Source organism: Suncus etruscus, chromosome 3 (genome assembly GCF_024139225.1).
Source record: "Suncus etruscus isolate mSunEtr1 chromosome 3, mSunEtr1.pri.cur, whole genome shotgun sequence".
NCBI classification, from domain to species: domain Eukaryota; kingdom Metazoa; phylum Chordata; class Mammalia; order Eulipotyphla; family Soricidae; genus Suncus; species Suncus etruscus.
The window spans coordinates 157,770,209-157,795,374 of NC_064850.1; the positions used below are offsets into that span (position 1 = coordinate 157,770,209).

The 25,166-nt window shown below is 34.0% G+C and overlaps 1 non-coding gene across 1 annotated transcript; it reads right to left on the bottom strand.

Annotated features, from left to right (window-relative positions):
• Window positions 1–20,456: 20,456 nt before the first annotated feature.
• Window positions 20,457–20,563, bottom strand: LOC126005737 (U6 spliceosomal RNA). Its single transcript, XR_007494774.1, has one exon. It is a non-coding gene; the product is annotated as a U6 spliceosomal RNA (small nuclear RNA).
• Window positions 20,564–25,166: the final 4,603 nt, after the last annotated feature.

A 25,166-nucleotide genomic window follows, 5' to 3' on the forward strand; every position in this document is an offset into this window, starting at 1 on the left:
GAAATGCTATATTCAAAGAGAGATTTTGCTCATCTCAAAATACATAAAATTAGAGGTCATTATACTTAATAAAATGCGAGAGAAAAACACCTGGTGGTTTCACTCATTGAGTATATAAAGAATCCCTATCCCCAAATGGTTGAACTGAACTAAATAGACTACATAGATTAAATTAGTAATTATCATCATAATTTAAAAAAGGGTTATATTGCATGATCAATTAATCATATGAGAAATAGATTTGGACATTGAAATGAATTTAATCTATATTCAAATACTGATTTATAATGATATATAGATATAATGAATTGCTTGATAAAAATTAAAATGAGATAGATAGCCTGTGTTGATTTACGATAAGGTACCATGATCCTTTTCATTGTTTTTGTTTTGTTTTGTTTTGTTTTTGTTTTGGGGCCTCACCTGGTGACACTCAGGCATTACTCCTGGCTGTGAGCTCAGAAATTGCTCCTGACATGGGGGATCATATGGGATGCCAGGAATCAAACTCAGGTCCTTTCAGGTCAACTCAGGTCAGCCGTGTGCTGCGCTATAGGTCAAAACCCTGTTATTTTTATTTTAAAATATGCATTATTATTAAAGTTTGTTTCTTCATTTCTCTATGTTAGGAGATATTTTTTTAATAAATGTTGTTTTGGACCCTGTAAAAATACCTTTAAAACCAATAATAAATTTGGTTTATTTATCCAAATTTACTTTATATATTTAAAAGAGATAGTTACTTTATTTCTAACATTATGAACAAAACTATTGCTACTGACATTTTCTTCAATTTACAAAACTATTTATCTACATATTCCTGGCTTCCCAACCTGAAGTTGGGAATTACTCAATTAACAATGGTGGTGGGAATGTTGCACTGGTGAAGGAGGAGCATTCTGTTTATGACTGAAACCCAACTACAAATATGCTTGTAATCATGGTGCTTAAATAAAGATAAAACATTTATGTTAAATTACACAATATATAAAAGATGGTAAAATATTTTATTTAATTTTTTCATTTATTTATTTTTCTTTTGGGGAACACACCTGGTGATGCTCAAGGATTTCTCCTGGCTATGTGCTCAGAAATCGCTCTTGGCTTGGGGGACCATGTTTGATATCAGGGACTGACCCCAGGTCCCTCCTGGATCGACCACTTGCAAGGCAAAGGACCTACTGCTGCTCTATAGGCCTGTGATAAATATTTTTTTAATAATAAATATTTTAAACTAATAGCTATTAGGAATATTAAAACAAGGTTCAAGATAACCTTCTCTATTGTAAACAAAGTCTTATTTTAGTTATCCTAAAAAAACACTTTCTTCATAACTCAGAAGGACACTAAAATATTTCAACATGAAATATTTTAGGGTTTGTGTGCCACACCTGGTGGTGCTTAAGTATTATTAGTGGTTCAGTGCTTAGAAGTTACTCCTGGCACATTTAGCATCATTTTGGATGCCAGGGGTTGAACCCAGGTCTGTACTATCACTCCAGACTCTCAGTATAAATTTTTGGAGTCACAATTTTCTCTATGTTTTAAACAACTGAAAGCTATAGAAAAAAAATTAGCTCCAGAACTCAGTTTTGCTATCACATTTTGTGGGACCAATAGCAAGTTTGACAGGTAAAATATATGTATATATATATATATGTATATATATATATGTATATATACAAATGTATATATACATATATAATCAGAAGCTTCTTCTCCTATACTACATAAGCATGGCAATAGGTTCATCATCACAATTATATATATACTATTATATATATATTATATACACACATATATATTATATAATACACACATTATATATATATATATGTACTTGGATGAAAAAATCATGAATAATAGATAAGCTGCTTCAGAGGCAGTTCCTGAAACATTCTAAAATTAATTGGCCACAATGATTAAAAAATTTCACAATAATGTAAATTTTTTTCTGGTTTTAATGAACTATTTTTCAGTCCTTGATTTTCTATTAGAACTAAGTTTTTCTGCCTGTTGAGTTTCCAGCAATCTTTGTTTAATTATTTTCCAGCCTTATCTACTTACAAACACTTTTAAGATTATCTTTTGACTTATCTGTCCTTCTAAAATAATACAATAAAGCACTCTCGGTGCCTTGTTCTGACTATAAAGAGTCCTAAATCCTTTAAACAAATGATTACAATCTTATTGTCTCATCTACTTATTGGTGCTATAGCCTCCTGTCATTGAGGGTGTTGAACTTGTAAGTGTCTCTGAGTCACAGATAAGCTTTATAGAGTGAAGATAACAATTATTTGTTATGGACAATAAAGCCAGCTTCTTCACTGATGATATCTGGCAAGAAGGTATTGATGATGCAGATCCAGTCAAGCAGAGCATAAGAGAGAAGAATTAGTGTCTGAAGGGCAAGGTATAATAGACATCCGCAGTATTAAAATCCAACCAGTAAAATTCTACAGTATTAACTGAAAAACAGATGACTAAGAAAAGAAAAACACAGATCCTGTCATAGGGATTTATAGTCATAAATGTAAATGCACCACTCATGATTCTCTTAGAGATTTTTGGTATATTTTAATATAAGCAAATTATTGGGCAGCCATATCAATGATCCAGAGATGCCTCCATGTCTACCCACCATACCAATGCCATAGACTCATCTAACTCTTGAAAGAAAGGACACACTAAGACCCAATGATATAAACATTTAGCATCTGAGCCCTCTTGGACATATATAGAAAGGGTGGAGGGGAAATGCCCCTGCCTTTTCATGTAGCTTCAGCAGCTGCGCACACAGACACAAAACAAACACCACTAAGCCAATGATCTGCCTTCACCACATTTTCACGCAGGCAACTAACTGCCCCAATCTGCAGGTATGCCAGTGCTGTGCCTTACATCTCTGGCATGCTTTGGAGACAGGACAGGCCACCTCTGTCTGGCCTTTGTACTTCCAAAAATCTTAGATGCCACGCCCAATTTAATATCACCATATGAGTTTATCAGCCAAGATACACAGTTTTTTGAAGTATTAAACTTCCATGATTTTAACTCTCACGTTCTGGTAGGATACAAATTAGGTGTAAAATCATCATACAAGCCACATAAGCTCAACCCACAAAACCAGAAATTAAATGCTCAGCTAGCAATAAACAGTTTAGTAAATCTTCAGACAGTGACATAATGTCCCCATTTGTAAAATAAGATAATTTTCATAAAATTTCTTAGACAAGTCTTTTCTGATTTTTTCTATTATCATTGATTTGCGACAAGCAATATTAAGTAACTTATTAAATTGCAGGCTTAACGGAGGTTAACTAATTTGGTACAGTGGTGGAAGGAATCTTATACTGGTGGTAGGATTGATTTTGAAACATTGAATAACTGGATTATGAGCAATTCTGTAAACCCTGGTGTTTAAAATAAAGAAATATATTTAAAAAGCTATTTAACTTTGACTTTCTTGGGTATCACTATTTTATATATGTTATAGTATATATGCCATACTGTATATGCCATACATATGCCTTAAATAATATAGCTACATGTTATATATTTATGTTTTAAAAACTTTAAATAAATAATATATTTTATTTTTCTTTTTTTTGCATTTTTTGCTTTTGGGGCCACACCTTGTGACGCTCAGGGGTTACTCCTGGCTAAGCGCTCAGAAATCATTCCTGGCTTGGTGGACCATATGGGACACCAGGGATTGAAAAAAGGTTCATCCTACATCAGCAGTGTGCAAGACAAATGCCCTATTGTTATGCTATCACTCTAGCCCCTGAATTTTTCTTAAAATGATAAATTCTGCATTTTGATTTGGAAGATGAATGTTTATATATTGAACTTCTCATTATTTATGTTTATTTAAGTTTTACAAGATTATTAAACAGATCATCATGACAAAATATTTCATAGTAAACAATTAGAGTTTTTAGCAACTTTCACTCCCACATTTTTCTTACATATCTACCTTTAATGGCCTTCAAATATACATTAATGAGATTAATTTTTAATATAGTTGCTAATATTTAAAAGTTTTTATCTTGATATATAGCTGACAACTTGACAAGAACAATGCATGAGAACAAAATTACCAAAGGCATCTGTATTATTAAAATGTATGTCATATCTATGATCATGATTTTAAAAATGTTTCTCATGGGGCCAGAGAGATAGCCTGGAGGTAAGGCATTTTCCTTGCATGCACAAGAAATTCCATATGGCATTCCATATGGTCCCCCGAGCCTGCCAGGAGAGATTTCTGAGCATAGAGCCAGGAATAACCCCTGAAAAATGCAGGGTGTGACCCAAAAACCAAAAAAAAAAGTTTCTTATATAAACATTATTTAAGAAAATACAACAATATTTAAAATAATGTTAATATACACATATTAACTTTTTAAGTTTTATTTGAAGTAATAAATAATTTTTCTACACATTACATAAAGTTAGTTAAAGGGTTTTTGAGGTTCTGGAGAGTGGGTAAGGCATTTGCCTTGCATATAATTAGCAACCCAAGTTCTGTTACCTGCACCCTATGTGATCCCAAGACCCATAACAGGACTTATCCCTTAATAAAGAGTAAGGTATAAACCCTGAACACTGACAAGTTAATGTTTCATTTTTTAAATTTTGTCTTTCCTATTTTTAATGTTTGGATAAATAATATTATATAAAATTATATTTTATTATATCAAAATATAGTCACTGTATTCACTGCATTTGGATCTAAAAATGTACAATTCTTTTTAAAAATATATCTTCTATCTAAACTGTATTACAGCAAGAACAAATATGGTTATAGAAATGATTATAAAATGGAAGATCTTATTATATGAATATAACAACTGTGAATTTTACCTAAGAATAATATTCAGATCACCCAGGACTTTTGCTAACTAAACTTTTCAGCCTGTAATTCCACTGCAGTATTTATAGGGACTATTCTTCAGATACACTGAAAAGCTTAAACAAATCATAAATAATCAAGGCTTCATGTATTTGTTCAGTTGGTAGCATTATTCCATGGGTGGAACACTTGTTACTTAATTCAACCTCAAAAACCACTTCAATAAAGCAAATGAAAATGCCATACTAAAATTTATTACACTTTGAATTTTACTTCATGATAGTTATAGATTTGTTATTGAATTAGAGTTGGTTTCTGATTTGGAACTCTTCCAATACTTCAGAACCCTTATCAGATCTGAACTACTAAAAGTCTAAAACTGGTCTTTCCTATTAGCAAATTATTTAATTAAAAAAATAAACTGATTATATACTATTTTCTCCATTACATGGCTATATATATATATATGTATAACTATATATAGAAAGACAATAGAGAGTATTTATGTATTTAAAAATTATTATTTCCAATTCTTTCATATATCATTGTGTATAAAATTAATGGTTCTGTTATGTTTTTTTTTAAACTAGAGGTTCCCTAATATGATCAATATCCTGGATCCTCTACTGCTGCCCAAGGTCCCACATGCTCTTCTAATAATACTCAACTGGGTGATGCAAGCCTTAACATTGAATTGGTGCTTTAGCATAAATATGTTGTATTACTTGGACCCAGCTATATCAGAAGTTGTTAGGGAAACCCTTGGCAGACTTCCAGGGTCCTTTGATATCCATTGAACTCCAGACCTCAAAAGTATAACAAACATAATTTATTCTATTGAGCTATCTCCCCAGTCTCAGTAATCTATATACTTAAGGAACTAAAAGTCAATTAAAAAATTATGTAAAAGAGGGGCCGGCGAGATGGCCCTAGAGTTAAGGTGTCTCCCTTACAAGCGCTAGCCAAGGAAGGACAGTGGTTTGATCCCCTGGCGTCCCATATGGTCCCCCAGGCCAGGGGCAATTTCTGAGCGCTTAGCCAGAAGTAACCCCTGAGCGTCAAACGGGTGTGGCCCGAAAAAACAACAACAAAAAACTATGTAAAAGAGGGCTGGACTGATAGCACCCAGCAATGTTCAGGGCTTACTCCCAGCTTCTAAGATCAGAAATCGCTCCTGGCAACTCAGGGGACCATATGACATGGTGGGAATTGAACCCGGGTCCGTTCAAGATTGGTCGCAAGCATTGCTGGGTGTGACCCAAAATGTAAAACCTTCCCCTAAAAAGAGAAAATTATGTAAAAGAGACATATTTATGTGTCAATATGAATAAATAGGACTAGCAATATAATTATTATTACAGAAAATATTTAAAAAGAAACATCAGAAATAAGTCAGGGAAGACTTAGGGAGGAATGTGACAATGACATTTTGTAAACTTGAAGCTTCTGTTATGAGGTACAGAAGAAATATAAGGAATTGCAGGCATGAAATACAGTGTAAAAGTAAATTGCAAAAAAATGATGCCTAATGGGAATTATAATAATTATTTTAGATTAGCTTGACATAGCCAGTGGAAAGTGATAATGTTGGAAATATATGACAACACTAGAAGTTGGAAAGTCTTGAATGTCGTATTAATAAACTTCATATATTATTCAAACCAGAGATTTATAAAATCTTCTCTGGCAAGAGAATTATTATAGAGGAAATGATGCTTGTCTTTCATGTGGCAAATTGTATTTAGTTACCAGCACTAGAATTTGATCCTCAGCATTGTGTATGGTCTCTTGAGTTTGCTCAAAAGTGACTGATCCCTGAGCACAGATCCAGGACTAAGCTCTGATAACAGCTGAATGTGACCCCATAACCACTCCTTTTTCTGCAAAATCTAAAATATATATTATAGAGCTCTGTAAAAGACCAAAAAAAAACTCGTGTTCTCCATAAAAATTCAGAAAAATTTAGCTTAAGAGAACAAATTTAAATGTCCTAATTGCAGAATTTCCCAAAATTGAAAAAGAAATCTATTGCTAGTGATAAATACAAAAAAAAGGGAATTAATATTGAGAAATTTATAAGGCACATCCATTTTCATAGTTTCCTCATGAGCACCTGTTAAATGACACCCAACTATTATCCAAAACAATGGTGTTCCCCTAACTTCCTCATTCCTTTCACCTATCATTGTGCTATAAAAAGTCCACCTGGATCTCACTAGACCTTTCCCCTCTTTGTGGTACTGGTTTAATAAAAAATGGTCAGTTTGGCTTGATTCTCAGAGAGGCCATAATGTAAGAAGCAAAATTAATTATTTTGGCTATCTTTCTTTAGACCCTTTCACCTGGGGTTGGCAATATGGCACTTGGAATAATTTCATATTGTGTGCATTTATTTTACAAGCACCAATGGAAAGTCCCATTAATAATAATATTGTGACTATATGGATACATTAATATATGGTGAGCAATTATGAAGTAGAAAATTTGAATCTTAGAAAATGTTTGTAATAGTATTTGAAGAATAAAATATAATGTAAGGTGTTAAAAGTTTTGCCATTTTTATTTTGGAAGTGCAAAAACAGTATAAGAAATTATAAGAGTCATTTCTAGCTAGTAAAATCTATGAGTCTATAATCATGAATGAATGTGATATAAAAGTTCAAGAATAGCATTCAACATTTTAGTTTTTGTGAATGGCTGGATTTAAGACCAGCAATGCTGGCACTGTGGTGGTAGACATTTGTTTACAAAAGTAAAAGGTCATTTTGGTTTTTGAATTGTCAATTTTGAGCTTTCAGAAGAAATCCAGATGGATATATACAGGTTTGAAGTGAGATTTACGACACGGAGATTTACCAAGGTATTTGGGTGAGAAATAGTGCTTTTGAGTCAACATGATTCCCTATGGAATTAGATGCTATAAATGTGTTCATATATATATATATATCTATGGATATATATATCTATAGATATATATATATCCATAGATATATATATATATAAATGTATATAAAATGATACTACTGTTGGTTATTGGCATCAAATTATTGATGATTCTTTAATAATACAAACTATGAACACATAAAATTGAATAAGATATTTGGAGACATTTTTAAATACTTTTATTTGAAAAATAGAAAACTTATGCAAGTAAGCATTGTTGTACTTTTTTTTAACCACTATGAACTTTGTATATCGAGACAAATATTCACAAAGTATAGACTAGATTTTATAAAGACATATGTAATTTTTCAACTTGATTATATTTAAAATATGCACAGAGACATAAAACTACCTTATTAGGAACCCATCTATAAAGAACTAAGGCTGGACTTTGTAGTAGCCATTCAATCTCAAGTGTAAATGAGTTCTAAACTACTCAATATCACATTTACCCAATGAGGAATGTCTTAAAACACTCCATTTTTTATAAACTATACCACTCATTTACAAATTAGTAATAAATTAAAGTGATATATTACCTGACTCAAGTCAGGATGTGAGTACGTGATTAAACTTTTATTCCTTTTATAGAGTAGTAAGACAGAAAATAAATTTGTTTTTATTGTCTACTCATGGAAATCGTCTGCAAACTTGGGGCTTTGAAGTATAACAAATGACACAACAAAAATATGCTTGATATGTAATATCTATGAACAAAGAGGTAGAATTGCTTAAGGGACAGAGATTAATAAAACCATTTTTGTTTCTAAGTCAATTTTAAAGCAATAAAATAAATAATTTGTGTATCTATAAGGTGACATTATTTAGAATAGAAAACACTTTAGTTTAATAATGATTTAATCAGATTAAAATAATTAGCTATAAAATAAATTAACACCTTTAAAATTATTTTAAGTCAGAGTTAGCTTAATCCCATGAGAACTACTACAGTGTATTCAGAACAAAATGGAGATTCAGCATATATATCTTTCTACTTGTATTAAACTTGGAGAAAATGAAGAAGTGATAAATTACTCAGCTGATAATTCTTAAAAGCCAAAACAAAACTATGTGTCCCCTACACATTTCTCAGGGATATTCAAAGTAATTAGGTCATTCTGAACAGAGTTCCCTAGTCAAAACTGACTTAATGACACTGAGGATAAATGTAACTTTGGCCAAGAGAACATGAATTTTATTTTTCTCATTATTCTGGGAAGTAATTAGTGGCCCAATGTTCTTTAGGGCAAGAAAGGAATTGAAATAGCTTTTCTATTGCTAAGAGAATTTTTACTTATGGGTATATTGGTAAGGTGGCTAAGCTAAGGTAGCTATTTACTAACTAGATAACTAGCTATGTGGTTTTTGTACAATCATTACTTCTACTTTCATAACTAGACTATTAATACTTTTTTGTTTTTATTGTTTTTGTTTTTGGAGGGATTATTCTTGATTCTGTGCTCAGAAATTACACTTTGTAGGTTTGGGATACAACCAGAAAACCAAGGTTTGAACCTGGGTCAGCAACATGGAGGGCAAATGGTCTACCAATTGTAATATAGCCCTGACACTCTTAATATTTGTTTATGTGTTCCCTACAATTCCAAATAGAAAATCATTATGGTACTAATTAATTTACAAGTATGTTTTGTACCACCTCTGACTAGTAAATAGCTAACAGTTGTAGAGTGATGTGGTCTGTGTCATTCTGCATTTTTCCTTATTACTAGAGGAATTTTTATATAAGTGACACATATGAAGTGTTCAAAACTGTTGCTATTTTTAATTAAAATAGTTTAAATTGTCCCAATCAGTATAACTGACATTTATACATCAAATTAATATGAACCTTATATATAAATATACATATATTTATATCATCCTAAATTTCCTTATAGCCCCAGCCAGTAGATTAATAAATTAAAATAGGAAGAAGTAACTTTATAAAACTAAATTGCTATTTAGAGTTTTAGGAGGCTTTCTGCATAGTAATTGTATTTTGTTAGGTATAAAGATGCTAAATAACTAAACTATAATTTCTAAGGCTTTCTGACAATAAATCTGTTCTTCACTCCTCCTTTCCTCTTTCCAAGTCAACTATATAAATTTTACCCCTGTATTTATAAATATATAGATATTACTTTTATTTCTAAAGATGTAAAACTGATGTGGCCAATAAGCTAAAAAGTAAATTGAATCATTTATTAAAAAAATTACAAAATGGGGCCAGAGGATAAACACAGTGGTAGGGTGTTTGCCTTGCATGTGGTCAACCAGGATGGACCTTAGTTTTATTCTTGGCATCCCATATGGACCCTGAGCCTGTCAGAAGAGACTTCTGAGCTCAGAGCTCACAGTAATTTCTGAGCACAAACTGGTGTCACCCAACCCCCCCCAGAAAAAGAAGAAAGAAAGAAAGAAAGAAAGAAAGAAAGAAAGAAAGAAAGAAAGAAAGAAAGAAAGAAAGAAAGAAAGAAAGAAAGAAATAAGAAAGAAAGAAAGAAAGAAAGAAAGAAAGAAAGAAAGAGAAAGAAAGAAAGAAGGAAAGAAAGAAAGAAAGAAAGAAAGAAAGAAAGAAAGAAAGAAAGAAAGAAAGAAAGAAAGAAAGAAAGAAAGAAGAAAGAAAGAAAGAAAGAAGAAAGAAAGAAAGAAAGAAAGAAAGAAAGAAAGAAAGAAAGAAAGAAGAAAGAAAGAAAGAAAGAAGAAAGAAAGAAAGAAAGAAAGAAAGAAAGAAAGAAAGAAAGAAAGAAAGAAAGAAAGAAAGAAAGAAAGAAAGAAAGAAAGAAAGAAAGAAAGAAAGAAAGAAAGAAAGAAAGAAAAAGTACCTTTGCTTATGTCTCTCGGATTCTGTCTCCTAAAACTCTCCTGAGAAAACCAAGGAAGACCCAGCGAAAACTGGCTCCCAGAGGTGCCCCAGCAGAAAGTTAGCTCCTTTGTCTGTGAAGGCAGGAGGTGTCTGGGCCATGCTTCGAGTGTAGCATTTGGGAGAGAGACTTAGAAGATCTATCGCTTTTGCCTGTTTCTCTTCTCTCTGTCTTCTGAAACTCTCTTGAGAAGGCCAAGAAGACCCAGAGTAAACTGTCTCCTAAAGGCTCCAGAAGAGTTTGGTCCATCTGCTTTGCTTTGCAACTAAACACTCTTTTTAATTAATAAACCCCATCATAACACGTAGGAAAAAATCACACTACACGTGTGACAATGGGGAAACCTTATAGGCAAAAACTGTGCACAGGGAGAATAAAGATAATATCTTGATTACCAAAAAAATACCAACCATCTGATTAATCTCTCAGATAAGGAGTTTAGAATAGAAATATAGAGGATCCTCATGGAAATCAAAGAAAACATAGCTCAAGCAGAACACAACACAAAGATAGAAATCAAAAAACTACACACTGAAATAACAGGTCTGAAAAAACATGGTTTGCTGAACTGATAACCTCAATTGAAAGCCTCTCCAATAAAGTAACAGCAGCAGAAGACAGAATAAGTGAACTGGAAGATTAAATGCAGAACAACTCCATGCAATAGAAGAGATTGGAAAAGAACCAAAAGGCAAAAATCAGACAATGGAAAAAGTACTCAAAGAATGTGAACAGATGAAAATAGAAGCATTTGGTAAACACAACAGAAACAACATAAGAATCATTGAAGTTCCAGTGGCCAAGGAAGGAGATCCCCAGGAAGAATCAACAGTCAAAGACATCATCACAGAGAAACTCCCAAAGCTAAAGACTGCATGCAAACAAATCCTACATGCCTGAAGAGTACCAACTAAAAGACACCCGAAGAAAAACACCCCAAGACACATTCTAGTCAAAACGACAAATCCCACAGATAGAAATAGAATACTGAAAGCAGCAAGATCAAAAAGGGTAATTACATTCAAATGAACAACCTTAAGTTTTACAGCAGACATGTTACAAGAAACTCTCAAGGCCAGAAAAATGTGGTGGGATATTGTAAAAAGACTGAATGAAATGGATGCTTCTAGAATACTGCACCCAGCCCAATTCAGGTTCAGTTTTAAAGAAAGTATAGAAAGCTTCACAGATAAGCAAAGGCTCAGAAACATTACAGATAGAAAAGCATCTTTAAAAGAAAAGCTGAAAGGTCTACTTTAAGACAGGCCAGATCAACAGACACACCAAACTTATACAAAAAGATGACATCAAATCCCATGACAATCATCTCACTCAATGTCAATGAACTAAATGAACCAATTAATAGACACTGAGTGGTTAAATGGTTCAAAAATATGAACCCAACATTCTGCAGCCTACAAGAAACACACCTGAACAGTCAGACCAAACACAGACTCAAAACAAAGACTGGAGGAAAATCATCCAAACTAACAACATGCTTAAAAAAGCTGGAGTGACTATGTTAATATCAGATGACACAAACTTTAGACTAAGAAAACTTGTAGATGATGAACACTTCATACTAATAAGGGATATGTGCAGCAGAAAGAAATCATACTACTAAACCCAATGAGAGACCTGCAAAATATCTGATAGAATTATTAAAAATTTGAAAGAGGATATCAATAATAACACAATAATTGTGGGAGACCTTAACACAGCCCTGTCAACACTTGATAGGTTAACCAGAATGAAACCCAACAAAAATATAGTAGCCCTCAAAAGAAAAATGAAAGAGGCCAAATAGCTATATATAGGACACTCCATCCCCAGAAACCTGGATACACATTCTTCTCTAATGTGCATGAGTCATTCTCCAGGATAGACCACTTGCTGGCACATAAAACATAGCTCCATATAATCAAGAGGATAAAAATCTTGATGACTACCTTCACTGATCACAAGGCTCTGAAATTAGATGTGAGCTACAAAGACACACACAAGAAAAAATATAAAAACTGAAATTAAACAGCCTACTACTGAACAAAAGCTGGGTCAGAGATGAAATGAGAGGAAATTATTCCACTATAGTTTCCACTATAACTGCAATACCCCCAATTTCCTTGTGCACAATTTTAATAATTAAAGCCCATTTCCACAGGGGGGGCAGGGATGTTGTTCAGAGGCAGAACACATTGCTTGCATGTGGGCAGTCCTGGGTTCAATTCCCCAATGAAAGAGGAAATTAAAACTTCCCTGGAAAAAAATGACAATGAAGACAAAAAAATATCAGAATCTATGGGGCACAGCAAAAGCATTACTGAGAGGAAAATTTATAGCAAACAAACATGAAGGAGAAAGAAGGAGCATACCTTCTTAATGGTGCAACTTGTAAAATTAGAAAATGATAAACACAAGAACCAAAAATAGGTAGACAGAGGAAATAACAAAGCTAAGAGTAGAAATCAATGAAGTGGAAACCCAAAAAACAATCGGAAAGATCAATGAAACCAGAAGTTGGTTCTTTGAAAAAATAAACATGATTGGGGCAGGCGAGGTGGCACTAGAGGTAAGGTGTCTTCTGCCTTGGAAGAGCTAGCCAAGGAAGGACCGCAGTTCAATTTCCCAGCGTCCCATATGGTCCCCCTAAGCCAGGGGCAATTTCTGAGCACTTAGCCAGGAGTAAACCCTCAGCATCAAACGGGTGTGGCCCGAAAAACCAAAAAAAAAAAAAAAGAAAAAAAGAAACATGATTGATAGACCACTGGCAAAACTCAGAGAGAAACTTGATAACCTGTATTAGAAACAAAAATGTGATATTGCAGAGATTCAAAGGGTAACCAGAGAATACTTTGAGAAACTCTATGCCATGAAACATAAGAACCTGAAAGAAATGGATAAATTATTAGGACTCTTTTAAGCTTTCAGAGTTGAATAAGCAGGATGTAGCATACCTTAACACCCCCCATTACTAAATCTAATTCCATCAAAAATTGGGATGAAGAAATGAACAGACACTTTGTCAAAAAAGAAATAGAAATGGTCAAAAGACACACAAAAAAATGCTCCACATCACTAATCATCAAGAAGATGCAAATCAAAACTACAATGAGTTATCATTTCACACCAAGAAATTGGCACACAACACAAAGAACAAGATCTATCCGTGCGGTTGGAGATGTGAAGAAAAAGAAACTCATTCACTGCTCGTGGGAATGCCGTCTAGTCCAACTTTTATGGAAAACAATATGAAGATTCACTGAAAAATTAACTCCATATGATCCAGATATACCACTCCTAGGAATATACCCTAGAAACACAAAAATAGAATCCAAAAATCCCTTCCTCACACCAATATTCATTGCAGCACTATTTACAATAGTCAGATTTTGGAAACAACCAAGATGCCCTTCAACAGATGAATGGATAAAGAAACTGTAGTATATATACACAATGAAATATTATGCAGTCATCAGGAGAGATGAAGTCATAAAACTTCCTATACATGGATGTACATTGAATCTATTATGCTGAGTGAAATAAGTCAGAGGGAGAGAGATAGACACAGCATATATCACTCATCTATGGGTTTTAAGAAAAATAAAAGAAATTTTTGTAATAATTCTCATAAACAATAGAGATGATGGCTGGAAGGTCCAGCTCATGATTTGAAGCTCACCACAAAACGTGGTGAGTGCAGTTAGAGAAATAACTACACTAACATAATAGCTAACATAACAATGTGAATGAATGAGGAAAGTAGAAAATCTGTCTCAAATACAGGCAGGGGGAGTATGATGGTAGGAGATTTGGGACATTGGTGATGAGAATGTTTCTCTGGTCAAGGGGGGATTCTTAATATCACTGAAACTGAACTACAATCATGTTTGTGATCAAATTGAATAAATAATTACAAAAAGAAAGAGAAAGAAAGGAAAAAAGAAAACATAACTTGATGGTTCAGACACAATAAAATTTTAAATGTTTTATAATTAAATTACTTTATTTTGGAATAAAATAAGTCACCAAAATATCTTTAATTGTAAAATATTCTAGTATTGTTTCAGTAAGAAATTAAAAATTATTACATACTGAGCTATGACACTAGTCTATTTTGTTTTGTGGTCACACTAGCAGTTTTCAGGGTTTACTCCTGGTTCTGTGTCCTGTCAGGGCTTAAGACGTTATATTTTGCATCAGGAATCAAACAAAGACCAATCACATTCCTCTTTTCACTGTACTATCTACCTAGCCCCTATATGATAGATTTTATTATATACTTATTGATGAGTCTATATAATTTTCCAGATCCTATGATTAGGTACTAATTTCTTTATAATGCGTAACATACTCATTATAAAGATTTTTTTCTGCAATTTTTAAGAAATATTTGCTTTTCCTCTTTTACCCAATGAAATATATCACTGGAAATTAAATAAGTTTTTTTCAAGTCAGCAATATCTTATTAAAATTTCCCTTCAATATAATTCTTGATTGGCTTATATTGAAGTTTGAAAGTTATGAAAGTTTGTCATAGCAACCTCTCATAATTTGTATTTAATAATTTTTCTGCTTTCAAGTTACCTTTCATTAATATGTGATACTGACGATTTTGTGTATTAAGCTGGTAGGCTGTGACATCTATTTGATGGCTCCATGGGCTAGATGAATAGTATATTGGGAAGAGTCCATTTAAGTTCAATTCCTAGCATTCTATATGCTTTCCAGATTCTACAAGGAGTAATCTCTGAAAACAAAGCCAGGATAAAGCCCAGAGTACCAACGGGTGTGGACCCTCAAAAGGAATTTTAATAAAGATAATTTGTAGAGGTTAATACATTTAGATATTAAGGTTTCTAATGAGGCAAACCTCCCTCTTTAATGTTTATAACACAAAAGAAACTAGCAAATATACCAAGATTCCTTGACAAAAAAGAAAGTTTCTTACCTCATTGCAATATAGAAATTTCATGTGTGTTTCCAGTTATGAGTCTACATCAACTCTCTTCAAAATTTCCAATTTGATCTATAGACTTGAAACATAAAAGTCATTATATGCAAAATATGTTATTGGTAAATGTGTGATTAATGTGCTCTGAGAAGAAAGCAACAATGATTGTTTTTGATCTAAAGGTTATTAAAGAGGAGGGAGAGTAAATTTAGACCTTTAAAGTACAAGACAATACCCATAATCCTTTTTAATTTGCCCTGATTATGTTTCATTTACCTCTAAATATATAGCACAAAATTTATTAAGCATAGTTTCTAGAATATAAAGCCAGGAGTGTATCAGTAGTCAAAGAGAAGATTTAAACGCCTCCTTTTCAGTCGCTGAGAGGACAGTACTATTTGTACTATGTAAAAGCATCACAATTCAGAATGAATAAATAAGTTTGAAGTAATATATATGTATGTACATTGAATTCATTTGGTGATCCCATGGACTAGTCATACATGTACATCTATACAAATACACAGATACATACATATTTACAAAAACACATATAGACACTTTTGGGTATGTATGTCATCAGATTTTAAAGGAAACCTAATATATTTGAAAAAATTAGTGCAAAATGATTTTTAAAGCATGCTTTTTCAAAACCTAATTATATGTCCTCATATATGACAAGTTCTAATAAAATTTTCCATGCATGGGCCATAGCTATAGCATAGTGGGCAGGGCGTTTGCCTTGCATGCCATAGACTGGAGGTTCAATTTTCAGCATCACATATGGTCCTGCCAGTCTGTCAGGAGTGATTTAAGAGTGCAGAGCCAGGAGTAACCCGAGTGACCCTGGATGTGTTCCCCAAACAAAATAAAAACATTTTTCCAAGCATAGTACAAATGTTTCTCTTAGAAACACTGCATCCTCTGAAAGTTTTTCCTTTAATAGCAGCTTTTGATAATGCCACTGCTCTTCTCAAAATGTGTGTTTCAGAATGCTATCTGGCATAGTCTTTAAAAGGAGCAATCCTTGTGTATACTGGCACATGAGACTTTCCATCTTATTAAAGTTGAAGAGAAGCAGGGGGAAAGAGAAGGGTGTTGAAACACACACAGAGAGAAATTTATGTATTGTGCTACACAGCTTCCTTTTTAAAGGGCCTTTTATTTTTATTGGCAGGGCATGCTACATGGCCTAGAAGGAAGGAGGAGAATATGAGGTCTTGTAGTTTTCTCTCTGACTGATATAATGGAGACTTCTGATTGCTCTGGGGTTTCCCTGTGATGAGGTGATAGGTATGCTGTTCAGGAAGTATTCCCACAGAGAACCTACAAGGATATTAACACAGCATATCCGATTGCAAATCAACGATTTCTAGAACAGTCAGATAATTGGCTGGGGATTTTATCTCTTCTTGTGGCTGATGCCAATAAATGTGTGTTTATTAACAATTTATTTACAGAACACAGATTGATATCACTAAGGATGCATGGCCAACCACTGCAATGAAGTAAATGATTTCTTACAGAGCTTTTAGGAATCCACTATTGTAACAGTGTCAGATGTATTGAAAGTAAATATCAAGGTGTAGAAGTAAAGTAATAAGTATAGCAATAAAAATAATCTGTGGAAAACAAACTTATGTAAGTTTGACTTAATATAAACTGCATAATTGAAAGTTTCTAACAAATCAAGTGAAAGGGGGCACAGATTATATTGAACTATCTCCTTTAGACAAAAGATGCTGAGAATAATTATTGTAGTACAGAGGTAAAAGTTAGTGTCATTTTTCTTAATTATTAAAGGTGATATTTATTAAAACAAAATGACAAGAGAAAATACAATTTTATAATTTTTGTCATTTAAATAAAGAAAATAAATGAAAAAGATCCAAAGATAGAATATGTTCATTTCCTAATTAGTTCTCAACAAATATAAATCTAAAGTTTATATCACAAAAAATTTTTACTTTTAGGGGCCCGTGAGGTGGCGCTAAAGGTAAGGTGTCTGCCTTGAAAACACTAGCCAAGGAAGGACCACGGTTCGATCCCCTGGCGTCCCATATGGTCCCCCCAAGCCAGGGGCGATTTCTGAGTGCTTAGCCAGGAGTAACTCCTGAGCATCAAACAGGTGTGCCCCCCCCAAAATTTTACTTTTAACTTTTATTTTTAAAATCATTTGATCATATGCATATATTTTTTAATTATAAATTATTAACTGATTTGAAAAAACTAACACTACAAACTTAAAAAACGTGATTTATTTTTACCCCTGAGGTGATAATCAACTTTCCCAGTGCTTTATCTTGAAGAGGATTCCCTGCTTCCACCTTATGCTTTGGCTCTTGTGTAGCTTGTCTAGAATTGACTAAGGTCTAATTTCTGTGCTCTCAATTCTATTTAATTGATCTGAGAATGTGCTTTTGTTCTAGAACCACCACACTTTTAATTACTAAAATTGTAGAATAACATTTTATATAAATATATTTTAAAATATAAAGCACAATTTCTCAAGTTGTCATTAATTAATATTTATTTAATTAAAAAGCTATGATTTACAAAGTTATCATTAATTGTTTTAGGTTCTCATAATTTAGAATCCCCCAACCCCACAGTCACTCACCTAATCCCTGGATGTCATCTTGATAGACACATCATTTAATACAATTTCTTATAATATCTTATGCCTCTCTTCCTTCTTTCCCAATCCCTGCCTGTATTTGAGACAGGCATTCTACTTCTCTCACACATAAATATTTTCACAGTAGTTGTTATTGTAGTTACATCTCTAACTGCATTCACCACTATTTTATGGTGTCTCCGTATTAGAGAGCTTGTTCTTTTGATTCTCTTCTCTCATGTCTGAGAATTCTTACAATAATGTCTTTTATTTTTCTTTTTATTTATTTATTTTGCTTTTTTGGGTCACATCTGGTGATGCTCAGGGGTAACTCTTGAGCATGTGCTCAGAAATCACTACTGGATTGGGGGACTATATCGGATGTCAGAGGATCGAACCATGATCCATCCTAGGTTAGTGCTTGCAAGTCAAACACCCTACCGCTTGTGCCACTGCTCTGGAACCTATTTTTTTTAAATCCATGAATGAGTAAGACTATTTTGTGTATCTCTGTCCCTCTGAATATTTCACTCAGCATAATAGTTTCCATGTCCATCCACTTATAGGAAAATTTCATGACTTCATAATACCTGATGGCTACATAATATTCCATTGTGTATATGAACCACAGTTTCTTTAAGCCATTTATTTGTTGATGGGCATCTAGGTTGTTTCCAGATTCTGGCTATTGTAAATAGTACTGCAATGAATACATGTGTGAGGAAAGCATTTTTTATTGTGTTTTTGTGTTCCTAGGTATATCCCTAAGAGTGGTATAGCTGCATCATATGGGAACTCAATTTCCAGATTTTTGAGGAATCTTCATATTGTATTCCATAAATGCTGGAATAAATGGCATTCCCACCAGTAGCGAATGGTAGTTCCATTCTCCTCACATTCTCTCCCATCGGCATCGATTGTTATTGCTCTTTGTGATGTTGCCTGTTTCTGTGTCATGAGATGGTACCTCATTGTTATTTTGATTTGCATCTTCCTGATGATTAGTCCTGTGGAGTATTTTTCATTTGCTGTTTGCCATTTGTATTTATTCTTTGAGAAAGTATCTGTTTCTTCTCCCCATTTTTTTGATGGGATTTGATATTTTTTTCTTTTTAAGTTTTGTCAGTACCTTATACATCTTAGATATTAGCACTTATCTGATGGGCGTTGGGTGAATAGTTTCTCCCATTCAGTGGGTGGATCTTGTATCCTAGTCACTATTTCCTTTTAGGTGAAGAAGCTGTCACTTATTTGGAGAGTGATGTTTCCTCCTTGAAAATGACTTTAGTCTCAATGTTATAGAGTGTTTTACCTATATGTTTTCTTTTTTTTTTTTTTTTTTTTTTTTTTTTGGTTTTTGGGCCACACCCGTTTGATGCTCAGGGGTTACTCCTGGCTATGTGCTCAGAAATCGCCCCTGGCTTGGGGGAACCATATGGGACGCCGGGGGATCGAACCGCGGTCCTTCCTTGGCTAGCGCTTGCAAGGCAGACACCTTACCTCCAGCGCCACCTACCCGGCCCCATTACCTATATGTTTTCTATATGCCTTATGATTATGGGTCTGCTATAAAGGTCTTTAATCCACTTAAATTTTACTGTTGTGCATGATGTTAGATGAAGGTCTGAGTTTGCTTATTTTGCATGTGGCTGACCAGTTGTCCCACCACCACTTGTTGAAGAGGCATTCCTTGCTACATTATGCTATTATGTTTTTCTTGCCCCTTTATTAAAGATCCATTGATTGTAAGTCTGGAGAACATTCTCCAAATACTCAAGTCTATTCCACTGATCTGATGGTCTGTCTTTATTCCAATATCATGCTGCTTTAAGAACTATTGCTTTATAATGAAATTTAAAATTGAGGAAAGTGATGCCTCCCATATTCCTTTTCCCAAGGGTTGCTCTAACTATTCTTGGGTGTTCATTGTTCCAAATGAATTTCAGGAGTGTTTGATCCACTTCTTTGAAGAATGTCATGCGTATGGGATTGCATTAAATCTGGAAAAGCTCTGGGGAGTATTGCCATGTTAATGATATTACTCCTCCTAATCCATGAGCAGGGTATGTGTCTCCATTTCCTGTGTCCCCTTTTATTTCTTGAAGCAAGGTTTCGTAGTTTTCTTTTCTATAGGTCCTTCACCTCTTTAGTTAAATTGACTCCAAGGTATTTGAGTTGTATGACACTAATATGATTGGGATTGTTTTTGTTTGTTTGTTTGTTTTAAATATGAAACACTTCACGAATTTGCATGTCATCCTTGCGCAGGAGTCATGCTAATCTTCTCTGTATCGTTCCAATTTTAGTATATGTGCTGCCTAAGCGAGCACTGGGATTGTTTTTTAATGTCCATTTTTCTCTATCATTATTGGTGTACAAGAAGGCAATTTATTTTTTGAATGTTAATTTTATAGCCTGCCACTTTGCTATATGCATCTATTGTTTTTAGAAGCTTTTAGGTAAAGTTTTTAGGGTTTACTAAGTATAGTATCATGTCATTTACAAACATTGAGAACTTGACTTCTTCCTTTCCTATCTGGATGCACTTGATATCTTTTTCTTGCCTAATTGCTATGTTGAGCAATTACTCAGCACTATATTGAGTAGGAAGGCTGAGAGGGGCAACCTTATTTGTACCAGATTTTGGAGGAAATACTTTTAGTTTATTCTCATTGAGAATAACATTTGCAATTGGCTTGTGGTAGATGGCCTTAACTATAGTGATAAAAGTTCTTTCTATTCCCATCTTGATGAGCATTTTTATCATGAATGGGTATTGAACTTTATCAAATGCTTTCTCTGCATCTATTGATATGATCATATAATTTTTTATTTTTCTTGCTGTTGATATAGTATGTTATATCAATTTATTTACATTTTTAAACTATCCTTGCATTCCTGGAATGAAACCTACTTGGTCCTGGTGTATGACCTTCTTGATGAAGTGTTGAATTCTATTTGCCTGAATTTTGTTGAGAAAATTTGCATCTGTGTTCATGAAGGATCTTGGTCTGTAGTTTCCTCTTTTTTTCCAGAATCTCTGTCTGGTTTCAGTATTAAGATTGTGTTAGCTTCATAAATACTATTTGGGAGTGTTCCTGTTTCTTCAATTTTCTTAAAGAGCCTTAAAAGGATTGTTAGTAATTCCTTTTTAAGGTTGAAGAAATTCATTAGTAAATCCATGTGGGTCTGAGCTTTTGATTTTGTTTTTGGAAAGACTTTTAATTACCTTCTTGATTTCCTCAGTAGTAATGGGTCTACTTAAATATGCTAGATCATCCTGGTTTAACTTTGGAAGATTATAGAAGTCCAAGAATTTATTCATTTCTTTCAGGTTATCATGTTTCATGGAATAAGATTTTCAAAGTAGTTTTTGTATTATCTGTAGTGTTCTCCAACTAAATACAATTTCAATAAAATATGTTCTATATTCTTGAAGAATTCAATGAAACTTTTGAAAATATTTCTTTAGATACATATAATCCTTTATACATTTTATTTATTTTAATATTGAATTACAATTTTACAAAATAAATTTTACAGCTTCATTTATGTTGATTTTTAAGTACTTGACTGCTTTAGATACATTAATTAATGAGTTATGTTTATTTCTTTTCATTATCATTTTATGCACATAGAAATGGCAAATATTTTTATTGATTTTGGAGACTGTCAATATACATCATAATATACATCATAGATTTTATTCCTCTTAATATTGTTTTGAGATGGTCAGTAACTAAATATATTTTATATATAATTGATATTTGTTTACATATAAATACATATATTCAAATATTTACATGTATGCTTGTTGACTATGCACAGTGATGCTCAGGACTTACTCCAAGTGAATCTTAAAGAACCATATAGAATTTTTGCACGTTGAGGATCTTACCCACTGAGCTATCTCTCTTTCACCTTGTAATACTATTTTTGAAAGAACTATGATGTAGCTTCAACTGCTGTGGAAATTTTTTAGAAATCAGGGGTGTATGCCTTAAACATAGAAAACCTTTGTTTGAATATTGGTGTTACTTTCCGCTTTAGTAGCGCTATCCCTTACACCTCTGAGCTCATGCCATTACTTCTTTATGTTCCTAACTATTTTCAAAAGTGACTTTCAGCACCTCTAAGTTTTGGATGCTCTCTCTGATATTATTTCCCAATAGCAGACAGAAACTTCTGTAGAGCAACTGATCTGGGGATTCTCCTTGAGGTAAAAAGATTTAGATGACACCACTTCAGAGATAGAGAAAGATCACAGAGGGGCACCATCTCATCCAAGATTAGTGATTCCTAATTAGGTTTGACTCCAGGCATTTTCTTCTCTCTCACAGAGCTCTGGTTAAAGGAAATAGTACCTATCAATACTGTGTTGCTCCAGACGCATATCTAAACTCTTATGTTGATGCTTTTCTTCTCCCTAGAATCTCAATGGTCACACACTATGGTTTTTCTATGTCCTATTACCTGAAAGTATCCACAGTTCCTCTTGACTTATGTAAACATTGTTAGAATGGAGTAAAGTATCTCTGGTCATCAGATTGGGAATTACTATTCCCTAAATGCAATGGGTTGTGGAAGTTGACTCCAGCCGGCTTGAGGATAAGGTCAGCCTACCTAAGTGTTGCTTGGGAAACACCCTCCTGCTAATAAAATACAGTTTAAGGAGAATCTGAAGATGTCAATTTTTAATTTTATTCTGGATAATGTTGGTGACTATATGTCAAGAAGTATGAGTGACATGTCATAATTTTAATGTTTCATTTGCATATGAATTGCTATATTTCAATCTGCATGGCCCTCTGAACAATTTACAAATACATTAATGTAGATGTATACACAGCAAGCAGGATGTTTGCCTTACAGATGGTAAACCATGTTCAGATTCTATGCCTGGCATTTCCTATCCCCCCAAAGACTTCCAGGAGTAACTTCTAAGTAGAGAAGAACTAGGAGTAACAATGGAGAAATATAAATGGCCAACAGACATATGAAAGAATGCTTCATATCACTAACCAGCAGAGATGCAAATCAAAACAACAATGAGGAAATATCTCATGCCACAGAGACTGGCACACATCACAAGAACAAGAACAATCAGTGGTGGTGGGGATGTGAGAGAAAGAATCTCTCATTCACTTCTGGTGGGAATGGCCTCTAGTCCAGCCATAATAAAAAACAAGTGGAGATTCCTCAAAAAACTGGAAATTTAGCTCCCATATTTTACAGCTATATCACTCTTAGGGATATACCCTAAGAACATAAAAATACAGTACAAAAATCCCTTCCTCACACCTATATTTATTGCAGCACTATTTACAATAGCCAGATTCTGAAACAAACAAGATGCCCTTTAACAGATGAATGGCTGAAGAAACTGTGGTACATATACACAATGGAATATTATGCAGCCATCAGGAGAGATGAAGTCATGAAATTATCCTATATGTGGATGTACATGGAATCAATTATACTAAGTGAATTAAGTCAGAGGAAGAGAGATAGACACAGAATAATCTCACCCACCCATCTATGAGTTACAAGAAAAATAAAAGGCATTGTATAATGCGCAGAGACAATATAGATGAGGGCCAAAGGACCAGCTCACAATATGAAGCTCACCACAAAGAATGATTAGTGCAGTTAAGGAAATAACTACACTAATAACTGTCATGACAATCTTAATGAGTGAGAAAAGTAGAATGCCTGTCTTTAGTACAGGCAGGGGTAAGGAAGGAGGGAGAAGGGGCATTGGTGTTGGGAATATTGCACTAGTGAAGGGGGTTATATTTTTTATGAAACCCAACTGCAATCATGATTGTAATCATGGTGCTTAAATATTTTATAAAACAATAAAACAAGCTAAAAAAACAATGGAGAGCTTCTGCATTGTGTGGCACCAAGCAAAACAACAACAACAATATACTGCCTTAAAGAACAAGTAACATGTGTCCAAATACCTGTTTCCTGGGGACAATGAAGCTTGGGTCCCAGTGGGGGAACACGGAGGCTCCTGTCCTATTGCCCTCCACCATGCTTAAACTGGGCCACAATGCTTCCTCCCCACTCCCGTCTTCCCTCAGTCTTCTGCTGGTTCCTGAGCAAGCATTACTGTTTTGCCCCTTTGGGGCCAGTCAGGTTGGTGTGTGGAGGAAAAAGAAAGCTTCACTCCTTAATCCTTCCACCAAATACAAAGGGGGGTTTCTTTTGGTTCTTCCCAGGTGCTTTTCTTCCTTCCCATCAGTCCTCATTTTTCCAAACCACACAGATGCTCTAGCCATTTCAATTGATTATGTCTTCCACGAGTATCTAAAACATGACCATCGAGACCACTGAAACAGACAACTGTTCAAAACTGACCTATGTACTGGTCCCAATCATAAAGTACATTTTTGAAAATTACTATAATGCCTCTTTCTAATCTATATTTGAGCTATTTAGATATCTTTCTTTAATTCAATTATTTCTTAAGTGCTCAGAATCATCCTATGAGGGTCCAGCCTCCAACTACAACTCATGAATAGATATCTAATGTCTGTCTATCAGTGGATGTGAAGTTGTGTACAGTCGACTCCTCTTTGTCTGCCCAATATATACTGTAAACAATACATGCATATATTGTTTATAGCCCCTCATATAGTATCCCTTCTCCCTCCATTTAGAACTCCTTACTCATTCAATTCTCTAAACACCTCATTCCTGATCCATTACCCCTTCCTATTTAACCCTCTTTATCCTCAGTTTTTGATTCATTAGGTTCTGAGACAAACCTCCTGCCCCAATAAGACACCACCCAGCCTCCAAAGCAAAAGGAAACCCTCTCACCCCAACATCTTGTGCCCCAGCAAGAAGTTGCAACCACTACTACTGCTGATTCATTCTATGTGGCCCTTCTTCTCACACTCCCCCCTAATAGTGGACTTTTGC